We start from the raw sequence: 5,846 nt of genomic DNA, 5'->3' as shown, positions 1-5,846 counted from the left end.
TCTTAGGGGGGCTACGTAGAAAAAGTCGCTTATTTTGGGCTTGTTTTCACACGCCTGGTTGCGTATTTGTCTCGCAAGATCTGGCAACACTGCTCAGGTGTGGCTCGGGATCTTACTGGCTAATCAACCATCTAGGCCTGCATGATTAATCGTTATAAAATTGCGATCTTGATTCACCCTGTTCACGATTCAATTTTTAAATGAATTTGATTTAACCCCTGTGTTGTCTTCTCGTCAAAATTGAAAATCACCACTTTTGTTGACGCTTTTTACTCGTTTTTTAACTTTTTCTTATGTTTTTGTCCTTTTTTCAACACTTTTTTCAATGTTTGTCACTTTTTGGCATTTAACACTATACATAACATTAGCTTATTAACTTTAGTTTTACAGTTATTTTTTTTAAATTTAAGGTCAATAAACCTAATTTTTAGGAAATTATACCTAATGTTTGAGAGGTTAATCAGTTATAGCTATTGAGGTGCGCATGTCTTTTAAAAAAAACAAAAACCTAAGTAAGACAAAAATAATTGCATAGGCCCTAATCATCTTCACAAAGACCCACTTGGGAGTCACCAGTGGCTAAAACTGACTCTGCTCTGCCTTCCCGTAAATTGTTGTCTGTATTATTTGAGTGAAAAAGCCTTCTGAAATATAAAATGTGTGGTGACTGTTCCCTAAGCCCCACTCGTTGGCTCCTCTTGTTTAATTCTTAAAATATTAATGTAGAAGGTAAAGCAAAATCATGGCAGTCTATTGTACTCTGCAAGTAGTCAGGATGGCCGAGTGGTCTAAGGCGCCAGACTCAAGGTTTGACTCCTTGCTCAGTGAAGGGACTTCTGGTCTCCAAATGGAGGCGTGGGTTCAAATCCCACTCCTGACACAGCTTTCCTTTCTTTGGTTTTCCCACTCCTCTATGTAGCTTTAGCATCAGTGCACATTTGACTAAACTGGTCCTAAAAATAAAGAAATACCATCCAGACTGACTGTCTTTGCATCACTGCATGCTTTATGTGCACTGAAACTTGGTAAATACTTCATAAATATTAACGTTAGAAAGAGTTAGAGTTAGAAAAGAAGAAATTAGGAAATATTTTGCCTAAAATTAAAGGAATGGATGTTGATGGATAATCACAGACAGGAATATGTCAACTTTTACTCAATACTATTTTAAAACCACTTCAATTTTCAAAGGCTGTAAAATTGAATAAGAAACCCTAAATTAATGAAAGTAGAGATTTGCACTTGCCAAAGAGTGTTTGTGGAATCAATCATGTTATTTTGGGTACTTAAAAAGAGCATTGATATAAGAAAACGGGACAATTTGACCTGAGGACAACATGAGGGTTAAGAAGTGATTTAGAAGAAGTCACTGATTCAGGACCAGGATCCAGCCACTTGTCATATATTTGCCTCATCGCTGCATTTCCAATATTGAAACTTCATATCAGTAAGGTCTGATTAGGTGTCCGATTCGACCAAGTGGGCTTTGTGAATCTCAGCCGCATAACCACACACATTGACCAGATGTGTTTTGGAGCAGCAGCTGGAGACTCAGAGGGAACTTTTTCCTGCTGAGCCAAACAATAATATAACATCACAAAACAAGTGAATCACTGTCAGTGTTGGTCACTGCCCACACAGAGAGAGGAAGACAGCTGTGTATGCCACCGGTAAGCTTTCAGTTTACACACAGCTGCTTCTACGACCTGAGTGCTACATGAAAACAAAGTGTATATGGTTACAGCTCGACGAACTGCGACAGAACACATTAAAAAGTTAATAAAGTTATATTATACTCTACACTTTACTTTAGCTTTCGTTATGATGCAGCATGAAGGAGCGACTGTACAGGGAGAAAAAGAGAAATCAGTTATAGATAATAAGTGTGCATGTCACAGTCCTCCAGCAGTCAGGATGGCCGAGTTGTCTAAGGTGCCAGACTCAAGGTTTGACTCCTTACTCAGTTAAGGGACTTCTGGTCTCCAAATGAAGGTGTGTGTTGGAATCCCACTCCTGACACATCATTACTACATTTGGTTTCACTCCTTTATGTAGCTTTAGCATCAGTGCAAATGTTACTAAACTGGTCCTAACAATAAAGGAAATACCATCCAGACTGACTGTCTTTGCGTCACAGCATGCTTTATGTGCACTGAAACTTGGTAAATACTTCATAAATATTAACGTAGAAGGTAAAAATGAATCATAGAAGTCAACCAATCGTAAAGGTAGTCAGGATGGCCGAGTGGTCTAAGGTGCCAGGCTCAAGGTTTGCCTCCTCCCTGAGTATAGGGACTTCTGATCTCCACATGGAGGTGTGGGCTCAAATCCCACTCCTGACACAGCTTTCATTTATTTTGTAGTCCCACTGCTCCATGTAGCTTTAGCATGAGTGCAAATTTTACTGAACTGGTCCTAACAATAAAGAAATATCATCCGGACTGACTCTCTTTGCATCACTGCATGCTTTACATGCACTGAAACTTGGTAAATATTTCATATATATTAACGTAGAAGGTAAAAATGGATCATAGAAGTCACCCCACTACGCCAGTAGTCAGGATGGCCGAGCGGTCCAAGGCGCCAGACTCAAGGTTTGATTCCTTCCTGAGTTAAGGGACTTCTGGTCTCCTAATGGAGGCGTGGGTTCAAATCCCACTCCTGACACAGCTTTACTTTATGTCACTGTCCACTGCTCTATGTAGCTTCAGCCATCCATCTTCATCCGGTATCGGGTTAGGGGGGGGGCAGAAAATCCAGCAGGGAACCCCAAACTTCCCTTCCCCGTGCCCCATTAACCAGCTCCGACTGGGGGATCCTGAGGCGTTCCCAGGCCAGGTTGGAGATATAATCTCTCCACCTAGTCCTGGGGTTCCCCGGGGCCTTTTCCCAGCTGGACGTGCCTGGAACACCTCCCGAGGAAGGCGCCCAGGAGGCATCCTTACCAGATGCCCAAACCACCTCAACTGGCTTCTTTCGACGCGAAGGAGCAGCGGCTCTACTTCAAGCTCCTCTTGGATGACTGAGCTTCTCACCCTATCTCTAAGGGAGACGCCAGCCACCTTCCTTAGGAAACCCATTTCGGCCGCTTTTACCCTGGACCTTATTCTTTTGGTCATGATCCAGCCTTCATAAGTGAGTGTAGGAACAAACATTGACCTGTAGATTGAGAGCTTTGCCTTCTGGCTCAGCTGCTCTGATTCTCCGTCCAATCTCCTGCTCCATGGTCCCCTCACTCGCAAACAAGACCCCAAGGTATCTAAACTCCTTCACTTGGGGTAAGGACTCACTCCCTACCTGAAGAAGGCACTCCATTGGTTTCCTGCTGAGAACCATGGCCTCAGATTCAGTCTTTGCATCACCACATGCTTTATGTGCACTGAAACTTGGTAGATACTTCATAAAGATTAAAGTTGAAGGTAAAAATCAACTATAGAAGTCAACCAATCACACAGGTAGTCAGGATGGCTGAGTGGTCTAACGTGCCAGACTCAAGGTTTGAGTCCTTCCTGAGTTAAGGGACTTCTGGTACCCTAATGGAAGCGTGGGTTCATATTCAAAGACGCACACACGCAAACTCAGCTGATTATCCTCCGGACAGCTAGTCTCTTTGCCTTTTCTCTCTGTGTGGCGCGCGCACCCGCTCGCGGTGTGTGCTGCGTGTCTGCACTATTTTCCGACATAACAATCTCCTATACATGACTAAAGTAACGAGCCAATTTTGTAAAATGTAAGGAGTAGAAAGTACCGATATTTGTGTTAAAATGTAAGGAGTAGAAGTAAAAAGTCGCCAAAAAATAAATAGTAAAGTAAAGTAAAAATATCTGAAAAATCTACTTGAGTACAGTAACAAAGTATTTGTACTTTGTTACTTCCCATCTCTACGACCTGAGTGCTACATGAAAACAAAGTGTCTTATGGTTACAGCTCGACAAACTGTGACAGAACACATTAAAAAGATAATAAAGTTATATTATACTCTACTCTTTACTTTAGCTTTTGTTATGATGCAGCATGAAGGAGCGACTGTACAGGGGAAAAAAGGGAGATGTGTAATCAGTTATAGATAATAAGTTGCGCATAGTTGTCATAAGTTGTCTTAGTCCTCCAGTAGTCAGGATGGCCGAGTGGTCTAAGGTGCCAGACTCAAGGTTTGACTCCTTCCTGAGTGAAGGGACTTCTGGTCTCCAATTGGAGGCGTGGGTTTAAATCCCTCTTCTGACCCTGCTTTTACTGTTGTCCCACTGCTCTATGTAGCTTTAGCATTAATGCAAATTTTACTGAAGTGGTCCTAACAATAAAGGAAATACCATCCAGACTCAATGTCTTTGCATCATTGCATGCTTTATGTGCACTGAAACTTGGCAAATGCTTCCAAAATATTAACGTAGAAGGTAAAAATGAATCATAGAAGTCTAAAATCAACACATGTAGTCAGGATGGCCGAGTGGTCTAAGGCGCCAGACTCAAGGTTTGACTCCTTTGTAAGTTAAGGGACTTCTGGTCTTCAAATGGAGGCGAGGGTTCAAATCCCACTCCAGACACAACTTTACTGCATTTGGTTTTCCCACTGTTAAATGTAAGCGTTAACCTCAGCAGAAGACATTTGTTTGGGCCAAGAAACACAAGGCATAGACATTAGACCAGTGGAAAACTGGGCTTTGGTCAGATGAGTCCACATTTGAGATCTTTGGTTCCAACCGGCATGTCTTTGTGCAACGGAGAAAAGGTGACCAGATGGATTCTACATGCCTGGTTCCCACCGTGAAGCATGGAGGAGGAGGTGTGATGGTGTTTTCTGGTGACACTGTTGCGGATTTATTACAAATTGACGGCATACTGAACCAGCATGGCTACCACAGCATCCTGCAGCAGCATGCCAATCCCACGTATTGTAAATGTAATCCCATGTAAATCCCACTCCTGACACAGATTTACTGCATTTGGTTTTCCCATTGTTAAATGGAAGGAAGCTTTGACCTCAATGCAAATGTTACAAACGGTACTTTTTAAAATTGTAATGTAGAAGGTAAAAAATAAATATGGCAGTCTATCCTGCTCCATTAGTAGTCAGGATGGCCGAGTGGTCTAAGGTGCCAGGCTCAAGATTTGACTCCTTCCTAAGTTAAGGGACTTCTGGTATCCAAATGGAGGCGATGGTTCTGATCCCACTCCTAACCCAGCTTTCCTTTATTTGGTTTCCCCACTCCTCTAGGTAGCTTTAGCATCAGTGCACATTTGACTAAACTGGTCCTAAAAATAAAGAAATACCATCCAGACTGACTGTCTTTGCATCACTACATGCTTTATGTACACTGAAACTTGGTAAATACATTGTACATATAAACGTAGAAGGTAAAAATAAATCATAGAAGTCAACCAAAGTCCAAGTAGGCAGGATGGCCGAGCAGTCTAAGGTGCCACACTCAAGGTTTGACTCCTTCCTGAGTTAAGGGACTTCTGGTCTCCAAATGGAGGCATGGGTTCAAATCCCACTCCTGACACAACTTTACTACATATGGTTTTCCCACTGTTAAATGTAAGCGTTAACCAACCGCCGTGTCTTTGTGCGACGGAGAAAAGGTGACCAGATGGATTCTACATGCCTGGTTCCCACCGTGAAGCATGGAGGCGGAGGTGTGATGGTGTTGCTTTTTTTTCTGGTGAGACTGTTGGGGATTTATTCCAAATTGAAGGCATACTGAACCAGCATGGCTACCACAGAATCCTGCAGCAGCATGCCAATCCCACGTAATGTAAATGTAATCCCATGTGAGATAGTTACTGTGGATGGCATCACCCTGGTCTCCAGCCCGACTGTGAGGAATCTTGGAGTTATCTTTGAT

At 42.5% G+C, this 5,846-nt stretch overlaps 2 non-coding genes across 2 annotated transcripts; both read left to right on the top strand.

Annotated features, from left to right (window-relative positions):
- Window positions 1-769: 769 nt before the first annotated feature.
- On the top strand, window positions 770-880 carry trnal-caa (transfer RNA leucine (anticodon CAA)). Its single transcript has 2 exons — window positions 770-807; window positions 835-880. It is a non-coding gene; the product is annotated as a tRNA-Leu (tRNA).
- Window positions 881-2,556: 1,676 nt separating this feature from the next.
- Window positions 2,557-2,667, top strand: trnal-caa (transfer RNA leucine (anticodon CAA)). Its single transcript has 2 exons — window positions 2,557-2,594; window positions 2,622-2,667. It is a non-coding gene; the product is annotated as a tRNA-Leu (tRNA).
- The last annotated feature ends 3,179 nt before the right edge of the window (window positions 2,668-5,846 follow it).

This window comes from Etheostoma spectabile, chromosome 23, assembly GCF_008692095.1.
Source record: "Etheostoma spectabile isolate EspeVRDwgs_2016 chromosome 23, UIUC_Espe_1.0, whole genome shotgun sequence".
In the NCBI taxonomy this organism is placed as follows: Eukaryota; Metazoa; Chordata; class Actinopteri; order Perciformes; family Percidae; genus Etheostoma; species Etheostoma spectabile.
Note: the sequence above shows the minus strand (reverse complement) of the source record. Positions and strands in the feature narration are given on the sequence as shown.